The 14,774-nt window shown below is 46.3% G+C and overlaps 1 protein-coding gene and 1 non-coding gene across 5 annotated transcripts in view; both read left to right on the forward strand.

Moving 5' to 3' along the window:
• The window catches only part of TNFRSF17 (TNF receptor superfamily member 17), a 53,312-nt gene that overhangs the window by 25,757 nt on the left and 12,781 nt on the right, over nucleotides 1–14,774 (forward strand). The window contains exon 1 of one of the 4 annotated variants that reach the window (XM_023760207.1): nucleotides 569–594. The exons of the other annotated variants lie outside the window; for them this stretch is intronic. The gene's annotated coding sequence lies outside the window, so the exon portion shown is untranslated. Of the gene's footprint in view, nucleotides 1–568; nucleotides 595–14,774 lie in introns of those variants that run through there. 4 annotated transcript variants of the gene reach the window in all.
• Nucleotides 5,596–5,702, forward strand: LOC111827500. Its single transcript, XR_002831102.1, has one exon. It is a non-coding gene; the product is annotated as a U6 spliceosomal RNA (small nuclear RNA).

The raw sequence follows: 14,774 nt of genomic DNA on the forward strand, positions 1-14,774 counted from the left end.
TTCACAGTGGATGCTCTACATGAAGTCCATGACCTGGATTTGAATCCCAGCTTGGCCACTTATTAACAATGACCTTGGCCATTCTCTCTGGACCTCAGTTTTTCCCACCTACACAGTGGGGATAGAAATAGTAGGGTTGGCCCTAACCAGTTTGGCTCAGTGGATAGAGTGTCAGCCTGTGGACTGAAGGGTCCCAGGTTTGATTCTGTCAAGGGCATGTACCTTAGTTGCGGGCACATCCCCAGTAGGGAGTGTGAAGGAGGCAGCTGAATTGATGTTCCTCTCTCATCGATGTTTCTAACTCTCTATCCCTCTCCCTTCCTCTCTGTAAAAAATCAATAAGATATATTTTAAAAAAATAGTAGGGTTGTGAGGATTTAAAAAAAGACAGTGTATGTCAAATGCTTAGTAAGGCTCAATAAGTCTCAGTAATGACATCACTTGCTAAGCTTTTTCTGTTTTATAATGTGCACATAGTTGATCTCATTTACTATACTTGGCAGCCTTGCAAAATAGGTATCATCATCTCCATTTTACAAGTGAGAAAACTGAAGCTCACGGAGATGAAGGAATGTGTCCAAGGCTACATAGCAGGTAAGAGGGAGAACAGAGGTTCTTACCAGATCTGGATGACTAGTTAGTCCCTGGAAAGGTGTTAGCCCGAATCTGTGTTTCCACTTGAGGCTTCTGCTATTCCACTGCAATTGTAATTAAGCAAAAGCTATCAGAAAGGAATCAGAGAAGAACCCAGAAATGAAATCGTCAACAGCAAGGGTCTCCCATCCTCCCTCTTCCAGAACCACTATTTAGGGTTCCTGTGTAGTTCCCCATAGTGACATTGGGTGTCACCTTTGAGTTGTCTGAAGACAATTTCCCCCAGATACTGACAAAAGGCGTTGTTTTCCGAGTTTCTGGCTCTCTAAGACCCAGTTTGGAGATGTTCATTACCAGCACTTCTGCCCCCAACTCAGCCTGGATAATCTGGTTCTCTTTTATAGGGCCAAGCGCTGTCCTGAAAGAAGAGGGCTCCTGTAGCCAGATAAGCTTTGAGTTTGAAAAGGGCTGCATGGCCATGACTTTGCAACCAACTTCTGTGAAAGGGGGTGATGCCATAAGGATGAGAGATGGTTTATGCAAAACCCCTACCAACTAGGAGCCTTTTTCTCCCAGAGTTCTCTGCAGTGTCCCTTTTCAGAAAAGTCATCTGCTCACACATCTGTGTCAACACTTGGCTATGAGCCACTTGGGAACAGGGACTACCTCCCTCCCTCCTTCCCTCCCTCTCTCCTTCTGTTACATATTTATTTATTGAGTACATATTATATGCCAGACACTGGGGCAATAACAGAGAACAAAACAGCAAAGTTCTCTTCCTTCATGGAAGTGACATTCTAATTTCTTATTTATCTGTATGTTCTCAACACCTAGCACATAGTAGGCATTTAATAACTGCTTTAATGGCTCATTCTATTCTCTTCTTTCCCAGTTTTTTAAAAATGCATATATTAACATATGTATATGATATTTAAATTTTAGATGGAAATAAAAAATCACCCCTTAATACTATTCTGTGACATTTCCCCCCACCTAATAGTGTATTATGGCCATTTTCCAAGTTAGAACATAAAATTGACTTCTGTGGCTCAGTTAGTTGGAGCATCATCCCATATACCAAAAGGTGGCAGGCTCGATTCCCAGTAAGAGCACATACCTAGGTTGTGGGTTTGATCCCCGGTTGGGGTGCGTACGGGAGGCAACCGATAGATGTTTCTCTCTTACATCGATGTTTCTCTCTTACATCGATGTTTCTCTCTCTCTCCCTTCCTTTCTCTCTAAAAGTGCTATAGATGGGCATGTCGTCATTCCTATTTTACCCAAGAAGAATAGGAGGCTCTCAGAGAGATTAAGGAACTCACTGAAACTTATATAATGAGCAGGTCAAGAAACCATGCTTTTGAATCCAGGTCTTCAAGCTGGAATTTTGACCCTAACGCCCTCATTCTGATATTTTGATGTGTTGCCTGTGTGTTTAAAAAATATATTTTTATTGATTTCAGAGTGGAAGGGAGAGGAAGAGAGAGATAGAAACAAAGATGAAAGAGAATCATTGATGAGCTGCCTCCTGCACGCCCCCTACTGGGGATCGAGCCCACAACCCAGGCCTGTGCCCTTGGCTGGAATCGAACCTGGGACCCTTCAGTATGCAGGCCGATGCTCTATCCACTGAGCCAAACCAGCTAGGGCTGTGTGTGTTTTTTTAAGATCCAGTAAATCAGACAGAGAGGCTGCCTAATAAAACCCACCTCTGAGGAACAACCTGAGGAATCCAAGATAAGTAAGATCAGGTAGGAAGTGACATGAATATTGGCCAATGACACTTTTCCAGGTATAGGTCCAGGTGATGGAACCTTCCAATAGGAAGGTCTGTGAGCGGCAATGAGGAGACTTTCTAGCTCAGTGATGGGGAGCCTTGGGGCCTTTGGATGTTCTCACATCACAGCCTATGCATTTATGCAAAGTCAAGGTCTTTGTCCAAGCAGAGATGCTGGGGCTGGGGTCTACTCTGTCTACACCATCAGACTCAGCCACCAGGGAGCTATAGAATGCTAACATGGTAGAAAAGAATTTGCCCTTCGAAGAGTTGTGTTTGATAACAAGAGAAAGAATTTCATTATTTCCACAGCTGGTGCAAGAACACTCTGACCCTCAGGTGAAAGGTGCCCTCCCTATACCTAGAGGGGAGAAGGCATCCTTATCCCCAGAGATAGAGAATTTAGGGCCCAGAAGGCTATATAAACAAACCTTGTAAATTCTTTACTGTTTACTACCCCTAGCCCAGATCCTCCTGCCTTACCAACTCTTCACAAATTGATTGTTTCTTTGTCTAAAAGGTATAAAAAGTTCCTCCTCTGCTCACATCTTGGAGTCACATAACTTTGTGGGGCTCCCATACATATGTACATAATTAAATTTGTATTTCTCCTGTTAATCTGTATTTTATTACAGGGGTATCTCAGCCAAGAACCTAGAAAAAATTTTTCCCTCTCCTACAACATTTAGCTCCATGAAGTAAAGGTGCATGGTGGGGAGATTTCCAAATGCGAGCTTTGACACGTGTCCATGCTCTGTCATCATTTTGCACAGAGCTGCTCCTCCCCCACCAACCCCAGTTAGTGAGTTTGTGACATCACCCTTCATCTGTGGCTCTTAAATAAAAACCTCAGGCTCATCTTCCCTCTCCCACACTCACCATGGCCAAGCACTTATCATTGACTTCTCCAATTTATTCTCTCTCTACATCGTTTCAAACTTTCAGTAAATCCTTCAAACATGTCTTATATCTGTTGACTCCCTGCATGTCTATTTACACCACCCTGGTTTCTCTTACTTGAGGGGGGTGGGGTTGTAACCAGACAAACAATGGGTCTGTGCTGCCTGTCACTACTCAAGCCAATTAAGCAGAGACAGGGTTGAATCACATATGAGCATTTATTCCAATACTAGAGGCCCGGTGCATGAATCTGTGCACAGGCAGGGTCTCTCAGGGTGGCCTGCGGGGATCGGGCCCCAGCTCATGCCCCCAGCCTTGCAGTCCTGCAGCCCTGCCTGGCACCCCACCTTGGCCTGGCACTGTCCCCTCACTGGCTACACCATCCTGCCTGTTGGGGGATTGATTAGGGCCTGGGGGGCCCCCTGCCTGGCTCCCTCAGCGCCTGGGAGCGGTGGTGGCCCCGCCCTCCGCCACTGCTGCTGCTGGTCTCTGCCGGGGGCAATCGGCAGGTCAATCGGCCCCCCGCCTCCCATCCCGCCGCAGTCCTGCTCTCGTTGGGGCCCACTGGGGCTGGCAATGCCTCCAATGCCGCCTGCTGCCAGTGCCGTGTCGCCGACGCCTGCCATGTTCTGCACTGCCCCCTGGTGGTCAGCACACATCATAGTGAGTGGTCGAACTCCCTGTCAGTTGAAAGACCACCCGAGGGGACAATTTGCATATTAGGCTTTTATTTTATAGCATTGCTGGCAGTATGGGAGAGCAGCAGGTTAGCCACAAAAATCTGCTCTGCAGCCCACTATAAGCCAATTGCTTATATAGCAAAAGGGCAGTTTACACATATGCAAAAGGACTAGGGGTCTTCAAAGGGCTTAGTGATATGAAAGGGTTGGGGTTACATGGGCAAATAGCCAAAGGGAATGCCACATGGGCAATTAACAGGTAAGCAGGCTGGAGGTTTGCAAAGGCCTGCAGGTATGCAAAAAGGGCTGGGGATCTTCAAAGGGCTGGTGATTCTGGTTTCTGCAGCACCTTTGTTAATCTTCCCATGATAATAGGCAGCTTCAAATGGGGAGGAAGGGCTGCATCTCCAGGTCAGCTCCAGCCAGGATAGAATGTGCCCTCTTATAATACTAGCTGGTTCCCCAATATTCTATTTCTGCCCCTTTCAGGGTGTCAGCAGTTCCCTCTTAGCTGTCTGCAACCTCCCTTCTTTCCCCCTGTATTATATTCTCACAACACAGGCAGAACGAGCTTTCATAAACACAAATACCAATCAGATCTTGTAATTATTCTGCTTAAAATCCTTCAGTGGCTGTCTTCCCATTGCATGAATGAAAAATTCAAATTCCTTCCCTAGGCCTCCAACATTCCTGTGAACTGGCCCCTGCCTGTCCACCTTTCTTGGCTGGCCTTTGTTGCAGGCACACTAGCTTTCTTAGCAAACTCTATGCAGCCCCAGGACATTTGCACTTGTAGCTTCCTCTGCCTAATTCAAATTTAGGTAGTTAAAGGAGAGGGGAACAGAGGCACTTATTGGGATGACTTGTTCTGAACCCCTATACTGTATTAGGGTGGGCACTAATCCATTGGCTGGTGTACTTATTGAGAAGAGGGAAATTTGCAGAAACACAGACACAGAGAGAATGCCATTTGAAGAGGAGGCAGAGATTGGTGTGAGATAAGCCAAAGATGGTCAAGGAAGCCCCCAGAAGTTCGGAGACACAAAGAAGGATTTTCCTCTTGAGTCTCCAGATGGAACCAACCCCGAAAACACTTTGACTTCAGACTTCTGGCTTCCAGAACTGTGTGAGAAAATAAATGTCTGTTGGTTTAAGGCACCAAGGTGTGGACATTTGTTACCTAGGAGATCGAGCCCGCAACCTGGGCATGTGTCCTGACTGGGAATCGAACCATGACCTTCTGGCTTATAAGTTGATGCTCAACCACTGAGCTACGCCAGCTGGGCTTTTAAAAAATATATATGTTTATATTGATTGACTTTTAGAGAGAAAGGAAGGGAAAGTGGGGGAAAGAGAGAAACATCAATGTGAGAGAGAAACATCAATCAGCTGTCTCCTGACATGCACCCTGACCAGGGATTGGGCCTGCAACCTGGGCATATGCCCTGACCAGGAATCAAACTGGCAACCAAATTGGCAACCTTTGGGGGCACAGGACAAAGCTCAACCAACTGAGCCATCCCAGCCAGGGCAAAATACAATTCTTGAAAGCATGAGTTTTGCATTTCATTATGCACACAAGGAAAATACATTAAGTGAAAAACGTCATGTATACTCACACTTATATTAAAATCATATCATTTGGTGTTCTCTTTGGCAGCACATATACTAAAATTGGGATGATGCAGAGAAGGTTAGCATGGCCACTGTGCAAGGATGATGTGCAAATTCATGAAGCTTTTTATATTTCTTAAAAAATCATATAATTTGTACCATAGGAATAATCTTAAATATAGAAATAAAGGAATTCATTTTTTTTGAATTCATTTTAATGACTCAGAATTGATGCTCTCCTTTTCTGAAAACCTCTTACTCAAGAAATTTCAAAATAACAAACAAAACACAAACATGTTGAAAATTCATGGTAATACATTTCAGAGTAATTCCAAAAATTTTAAAAAATCCTCATCCAAGTATATGTTTTTCATTGATTCTCTAGAGACAGGGAGAGAGAAATATTGACTGGTTGCCTCCCACATGCACGCCAATCAGAGATCAAATCTGAAACCTAGGTATGTGCCCTTACTGGGAATTGAACCTACGACCCTTTGGTGCATGGAATGACGCTCCAACTATCTGAGCCACACTGGTCAGGGAACAATTCCAAAATTTAACATGTGCAAATTATTCATATGTTCATAATTTTATTACAGCACACGAGATTTGGGGAATCAAGAGCAGGGCAAAGGGAATATTCATTAGCTGCTTTAAAAAGCCCATAAGTAAAATGAATTTAAATATTGTAACTACTTTCTTATTAACTCAGAGCTATTGCCAAAACACCACCTATTTAATAAGATTGGAAGTTCTCATTGACTTTGAAAGGCTGAATTGGTGAGAACTTTGCTTTTTTAAAAAGCTTTCTTTCAAAAAGTCAGGCTTTCTGTAGAGTTGAAACGAACTGTGATGTGGTCAGCTGCTTTTCTGAAGTTGCTTCAGTTTGATTGGAAAGTTTTAAAAATAGTGCCAGCAAGGAAGGGAGTAAATGATTGAAAATGGAAATATGAACATGCCTTGATAGTATAACTAGCCCCAGGGAGCTCCCAGTGAAATGAGTGTGCTGTTATTTATTAAAATTAGAAATTCTCCTGAAAGTTAGTAGGAGAAACAGAGAGGCTTTTGGTCAAAGTGCTATAGCCCGGGGGATAAAATTGATGAATCAGGCAGCTACCTCCCCAAGCAGCACACTCTGCCTGCGATGTATCTATTTCTGGACACAAACCAGCAGTAGTTATAGGTCCTTTGGATCTTAGAGTCACTCAGAGGAGGCAAAGACTGTTTGACAGGAAGACTCTGGGAAGATGTTACTAATCTGGGGAATGTTCCAAACCATGAGAATCAAATAATGACCTGGCCATGCCCTGGAGGAGAGGGAACTCTCTCCACTGTTTTAGTTTGTGAGAAAATAAAATCTTCTGAAGTGTTCTCTACACAAGGATACCTTCCTCTGTCTCCAAAATCAATAAACATTTTTATAACTATGAATCTATTTAAAAAAAAAACTAATTTAAGAAAAAAATGTTTAAGAAAATACCACATTTGCCTGGCTGGTGCGGCTCAGTAGTTGAGCATTGACCTATGAACCAGAAAGTCATGGTTTGGTTCCTGGTCAGGGCACATGCCTGAGTGGGCTCCATCCCTTGTGTGGGGTGTGCAAGAGGCAGCCGATCAATGATTCTCTCTCATCATTGATGCTTCTATCTTTCCGTCTCCCTTTTTATCGGAAATAAATAAAAATATATTTTAAGAAAGAAAAGATAGTACCACATTTACCTGTGCTGCCATCTTGACTGGAAGCTCTATGCATTTTCAAGCACATATCCTATCTAATAATAGACAAACATGGTAATTGACCATAACTTCGCTACGCCTCCCATAGGCATTTGAAGCTGCCTATTATCATGGGCTAATCAGCGTGATATGCAAATTAACCACCAACAAAGAAGGCGGTTAATTTGCATACTGCAGGTGGGGCCGGCAGCACTCTACACTGCCCTCGGGACCCAGGCCCCGGACCCAGGACCCGGCAAGGTGAGGCCAGCAGCGTTTGATGCTGCCTGGGGGATCTGGGCCTTGGATCCGTGACCTGGGAGGGAGCAAAGCGGTGGAGAAGGGAGAGAGTCCAGGTGGCAGAGAAGGGAGGGAGCCTAGGGCTAAGCGGCAAAAAGAGGGAGCGAAGCAGCTGAGAAGGGAGTGAAGCCTGCCTCAGTGGACTTTGCTCCCTTCTCTGCTTCACTCCGGTCTCAGGAAGCCCTATTCTTGCAGGAATAGGCCTGAGGAAGCCCTATGTGTCTGGTCGACCGGTCAGCCATTCAACCAATCAAACTGTAATATGCTAATGATATGCTAAGGCTGCTCAACCGCTCACTATGACATGCACTGACCACCAGGGGGCAGACGCTCCGACCAGTAGGTTAGCTTGCTGCTGGGGTCCTGCTGATTGGGACTGAGCGAGAGGGGCTGGACATGCCCTGGAGCCCTCCCACAGTCCCTCCCTGGCTGGCCAACCTCCCGTGTCTCTCACCAGCCCTGATTGTGCACCAATGGGGTCCCTTGGCCTGGCTTGCGCTCTCTCGCAATCCGGGACCGCTCGGGGGATGTTGGAGAGCCGGTTTTGGCCTGATCCCACAGGGGAAGCACTGCTCAGCCAGAAGCCGGCACATGGCTGGCGAGTGCAGCAGCGGTGGTGGGCTTAAGGACATCCCCAGAGGACTCCTGGACTGCGAGAGGGCTCAGACTGGGCTGAGGGACCCCTCCCCGAGTGCATGAATTTCATGCACTGGGCCTCTAGTGTACATATAAAACTATATAGGGTAAGTACCTCTTTGAAAATTTTAAGTTATATGTACTCCTAGTTTAAGGATCAAATTGTTATGCAAGACTTTTATGAAGAACAGCATCAATTGAGTCCTGAGCGCTAGGTCCTGAGCTACAACAATGTCCGCAATATCACTGACTGAATAGTCTTTCCCTCTGAGTGGATCACTCCCACCACACAGCCCCATTGCTGGTGTTCTAAGTATTATCTCTTTAACCCCCACAAAAACTCATGTTATAGGTGATATCATTATTGTTTCTCTTTTACAGAATAGGTCATCTGACAAAGTCATGTGACTACTAACAGGTGCTTTGCCAGGATCCCAGATCAGGCAGGCTGATCCCGTGATGCGATGACTCCAGGCAGGAACACTCCCTTTGGTTTGAAGTTGCTCTTGCATTGAAAGGAGAGCAAAGGTTAGGAAAAGAAATGTATTAGAAGCTGAAGCAAAAGAAGAAACATGACATGCACCTCTGCCTTCTATGTCCCAGAGAGAGGGACAGTCACCTTGAGTCAGGGCAGGAATTCATGCCACACATTTGGTCGGAGGCCTCAGTTCTGGGGTGTTTTGTGACCCAGAGGAAACTTTGTGGGCGATGAGTGTGATAAAATCACAATGCAGACCCCATCACAGACATAGCCACAAACTGCTTGAGGCTTCAGAGTCCTTCTCAAGGTTAATTTCCTCACTGCAATTTCTCCTTAAATCTCCACCACAAAGGAAGCAAGAGTATCTGTGGAAAATACTATTGCTTTCAGATGTCTGAATGACTTCACAAAAGACATTGAGTCTGCTTAGGGCTGCTGGAATAAAATACGATAGTTTAGGGGCCTAAACAACAGAAATTTATTTTCTCACAGTCCGGAAGGCTGGAAGCCCAAGACAAAGGCCACACAGGCTGGGTTCCTTCTGAGCCTCTCCTGGGCTTGCAGGTGGCCGCCTTCTCACTGTATCCTCCTCATGGGGACTCACCTTGTGTGTGTGCATCCCTGGAGTCTCTGTTACGTATATGGCACCATTCACATTGGATTAGGGCCCCACCCTAATAACCTCATTTTACCTTATTCACTCCTTTAAGGACCCATCTACAAATAATCACATTCTGAGGATGCTCTGTGTGTGTGTGTGTGTGTGTGTGTGTGTGTGTGTGTGTGTGTTACAACTTGGATACAGTGGGGCCTTGACTTACGAGTGTCCCGACTAACGAGTTTTTTGAGATACCAGCCGTCTCTCGGCTGATTTTTTGCTTTGAGTTGCGAGCTAAAATTCGGGTTACTAGCCAGCTTCAGATACCCCACAGCTAGTTGGCGCAGCGAACGTCACAGTGAACGCCACAACATCAGCCCAGCATCATGTGTCTCACTCGTTCACTTTAATGATTTGACATACGAGTAATTTGACTATGAGCTCCGTCACGGAATGAATTAAACTCGTAAGTCAAGGCCCCACTGTATATGAATTTGAGGTACACAGTTCAGCCCATAACACTCATTATTTACATCATTTCACATCCTCCTTTGCTTCACTCCCCTCTTTTCTCACCCTTGCTGCCCTGTTTGCATGTTCCAAATAAAATATTAACACATTCACTCTTGCCTCAGGGAATTTAGGCTAATGTAGTGTAAGAGGAAAAAAAACCAAATCCCACAGTTTAGCCTTCAGATCTATATTCCATGTCACAATGGAGTTAAGTGAAATAGTTTCCATCCTAAATTGGGTCATAACATCTCCTTGTTTAAAATGCACTGATGGGTGGCTCTCTCTATGGAGCAAGCCCCCAGCCTTTCTCCGCCCCCACCCCCAGGTGAGTTTTTCTCATTTCTCTCTTTCCTAAGCTCCAAGGGCCCTTCTTTTGCCTCTGTAACTTCTTTCCTAAGCTCATTTCTTCTATAGCTCATTTCTACCTCTGTGACTTTCTAAATACACTTTCTCTTATTTAAAAAAAAATGCAGCAATGGCTTCCCAATGCACTTGATCTTAAACCCTCCCTACAGGGCCCTACCTGACCTGTGCGGTGCTCACTTCTCCATTCTTAACTCCAACATGCTCCAGTCTCACAGGTCCTCCAGCCTACTTGTTCCCTTTGCCGGGTGGCTTACACAGCTGCCTTCTTGGGATATGGTGGGTCGCAGACTAAATATCACCTTTTGTATCTGTTTCCTAGGGCTCCCATAACCAAATACCACAAACCTGGTGACTTAAAACAAGATAAATTACTTCTCTCCTAGTTCTGGAGGCCAGAAGTCTGAAATCAAGGTGTGGGCAGGGCCTGCTCCCTCTGAAGGCTCTAGGGAACGATGCTTCCTGCCGCTTCTAGCTACTGGCGGTTGTCAGCAGTCCTTGACCTTCCTTGGTTGTAGACACATCACTCCAGTTTCAGCCTCTGTCTTCACATGGCCTTCTCCCTTGTGTCTGTGTATATGAAATTTCCTTTTTGTTGTTGTTAATCCTCAGCAGAGGATATTTTTCCATTGATTTTTTTTTCTTTTTAGAGAGAGTGGAAGGGAGAGGGAGAGATGGTGAGAGAAACATTGATGTGAGAGAGACATAGCAATTGGTTGCCTCCCGCATAATCCCTGACCAGGGCCAGGGATTAAGCCTGCAACCAGAATCCAGTCCAGGATTAAGCCTGGACCGGAATCGAACCCAGGATCCTTCAGTCCCCAGGCTGATGCTCTATCCACTGAGCCAAACCAGATAGGACAAAGTTCCCTCTTCTTATAAGGACACCAGCCAATTGATAGGGCCCACCCTAATGCAGTATGACCTCATCTTAACTTGATGACATCTGCAAAGACCCTATTTCCAAACAGGCTGCATTCACAGCTCCCAGAGGTTAGGACTTCCACATATTTTTTTGGGGGGACACAGTTCAGCCTGCAACACCACCTTAACACAACTCCTCCAAACAGAAGTCCTGAAGCACCTTGTTCCTTCCACCCTACTGAAAGGTGTGCAGCCATGAAAAGGAGCTTCTTAGATCTCCCGCTGTGGCAAGTGGGATTGATGGCCCTGCTGCCAGTCGGTCCTCATGGGGCTCCAGGTCTATCCTGAGTTAGTCTGAATATGACATGGCCTTTCCTACTGGCAGATTCTCAGTCAGCACCACTGTCTGGAGGCTTATGGAATGCCCAATCTGTGGGCACGGAATCCCACATGACAGCATTTGACCAGGGGACCTGCTTGGCAGTGAGGGAGGCCCAGGAGTGGGCCCAGGACCACTGGTCATGTTATATTCTGATTCATAGGTCGGCACTCAACCATTGAGCCATGCTGCCAGGCGCTCATGTTATATTCTGTACCATCTGGAGCTGCCCCATAGAGCGTTGCATGGCTGAGCCAGCTGACATGCTGTGCTCTGAACGACGGGCCGTCATCCTCCAGGATGCAGCATGTGCATTAAACCAGAGGCTGCTCTGTGGTCCAACAGGAGGAGTGCACAGGTCCAGGAACCGAGGAAGAGAAGCAGGAATGATCCACTTAGCATCTCTCGCAATGACCCACTGGAGATGCAGCAAGGGTCCCATTGAGGTCCAAGCTGTTCCAGGACTCTTGGGCCACCTGTCCCCAGACTAGCAGGAGGAAAGGGACAGCACCATACTAGTAGGGGTTATTGGTGCTGATCAGCAGGCAGAGGCAGGGCTGCTTTTGTGCTGCAGGGCCAGGGAGGAGCACCTGTGAAGCCCAGGTGACCGACTTGGGGGCCTCCTGGCACTCCTTGTCCCACTGAAACTGTGAGTGACCTGTGCAGTGACGGCTTCTTGGAGGGCCCCCAACTAACAATGGATTTCTTTTCCCTCCCCACTCACTCACTCACCTTGTTTCAGTCTGTGTCTGAGAGCCATGCTTTTTCTGTAACAGCACTTTCATAATTGTCTGTACTTTATTTATTCATTACTTTTTCTGTTTCCACCACCACACTGTAAACTCCATTAGGGCAGGAGCTACATCTGAAATAAGCTCACTGTGGTACCTCGGTGCCTGGCATGGTGCCTCGTATGTAGCGAGCACGAGATCAACACTTACGAAAGGGGCGCGTTGGTCATCTAATGCTGCCGACACAGCGGTCAGCGTGCTCTCGGTCTTGCGATGGTTGGTGTTTAGAGTGGAGACAACAAGTGTCACAGGGAGAAATCAATGAATTGAAAAACAAGGAAGCAAACTTCCCTGACACAGTGAGCCAACACCCTGAGATCGGAAGGAAGCCACTTGGAAACAGTCTAAAGAGCTGATAGAATGTGGCACTTGTGTTAGGGCTGAGAGGAAGCAGTTCAGAGGAGCTGCTCTTCAAAGGCAATCTTCATGGAAAACGAGCAGAGGATCTGAGACGTGGCCCCAAATCAAATCAGCCTTTTCATGTCCACGAGCCATCAAGGCTTCTGCGGGATGTGCAGAGATCTGAGTACCGGGGAGGGAGGGAGGGGCCCACGTGTTTGCATTGGAATCTGCCAGTGCCGGGGCTTCTGAGCTTTTCTGAGCTCTGCGCTTTATTAGATCCTGGCTCTGAGCTGTTTCATCTCCTCCAGCTCCCCCTAGCACAAGGCCTGACCCCCTTCCCCCGTTTCAAGTTGAAGAAGAAACTAGACCATCTGCAGTTTATGGGTACACCAGAGGGCCAATGTTTCTGGCTTAGTGTTTGCTGTTCCTTTGTGCTCTTGTTAGTTCCGTGTTCTTTTGAGGTTTCTTTCATTTTGAACTGCAGTACACGAGAAAGGACTTGTTTGCTAATATTTAGTTCTCATAAAGGAGTTTTTAGTGGCAGTGAAGAGGCAGTGTTGCTCAGTGGTTAATACCATGGCTTTGGACTCTATCAGTCAGGATAGACCAGGTAATGCTGCAGTAACAAGCAACAACCAAATCTCATTCACACAATGTGTCTGTCTTAGCTCAGTCTGTTATACAAAATATAGGCTAGGTAGCTAAACTGCAGAAATGTATTTCTCACAGTTCTGGAGGCTGGAAGTCCAAGACCAAGGTGCCAGCAGATTTGGTGTCTGGTGAAGGCCCTCTTCTTGGCCTGCACCTAGTGCCTCTTCCCTGTGTCCTCCCAAACTCTCTGATGTCTCTTCTTGTATGGGCAAGAATCCCATCATGGGGCCCCACCCTCCTGACCTCATCTACACCTGATCACCTCCTAAAGGACCATCTCCAAATATCATCACATTGGGGGGTAGGTGCCTGAACATATGAATTTTGGGGGAAAAAACAAATGTTAAGCCCATAACAGTGTCCCTCCTGGGCCAGTCAGGTCCATGCTTCATCCTCCTCCCATTGACACTGAGGCCCACAGAACAGGTTCTGAAAACTTCTGCCTTCACGTGAGACATGTCCCTCTGCTCCCATTTCCTTGATCAAAAAGCAGGTTACACATCCACACGTAACTTCCAAGAGGGGCATGGAAGGAAGGTCCAACCCTGCCTTGAGCTCACGAGAGAACTGTATTATTGGGAACAGCTCTGATGATCACCAGAGTCACACACTCTTGATATTGCTGTGAAGGTATTTTCTAGATGTGACTACTATTTAAATCAGCAGACCCTGAATACAGCAGATTACCCCCCATAATGTGGGTGGGCCTCATCCAATCAATTGAAGCCTCAAGAGCAAAGACTGAGGCTTCTCAAAGAAGAAGGAATTCTGCCTCAGTAACAGAAACCCTACTTGAGTTTCTAGACAGTCTGGCTTGCTCTGTGGATTTTGGACTCAAGATTGCAATATTAACTCTTTCCAGAATTTTCAGCCTGCTGGCTTGCCCCATGATTTCAGAATTGCCAGCCCTCACAATTGCACGCGCCAGCTCCTTAAAATATGCCTGTCTGTCTGTCTGTATCCATCTATCTGATCTCCGATGGGCTCAGCTCCCCTGGAGAACCTTGACTGACATAGTTATACCCCAATTATAGAACTACCCCCACACTATGCCAACACCCAGCCCAGAGCAAAGCCCGTTTCCTTGAACCTTCTCCCAAATCACCTAACGCAAGTCCAAATCCTATAATAAGAACTTTCTAACCTTCTCCAACTGAGTCACTAGGATGGTTTCCTGACTTGTGAGGCCCAGGGCAAAATGAAAATGCAGGGTCCTTGTGAAAAAATTATTAAGAGTTTCAAGAAGACAACAGCAGGGCACTCAATTGAGTACAAGACCTGCGGCCTGTTCCGTTGAACATGGCCTGGCGCTCACAGCTCACATGCCCACACAGGCGGACCCGGAGCACCTCACGGTTCCCCATGGTTGTGCACCAGGTCGGTGTTCAACTACAGGTGTGTTCCCTGTGGTTTTTGGCTGGAGGGTATTTATTAGAATTTCCTTCTAATCTTTTATATACAGGGTGTCTCCCCAAAATGTATACATACTTTAACAGCTAATGGCTCAATTTTGAAAATGAAATGTATTTTAATAAACTCTTCCCTGATAGTTATTCAAAGTGTGTGTATACATTT

This window comes from Myotis lucifugus, unplaced genomic scaffold (assembly GCF_000147115.1).
Source record: "Myotis lucifugus unplaced genomic scaffold, Myoluc2.0 scaffold_176, whole genome shotgun sequence".
Classification (NCBI taxonomy): domain Eukaryota; kingdom Metazoa; phylum Chordata; class Mammalia; order Chiroptera; family Vespertilionidae; genus Myotis; species Myotis lucifugus.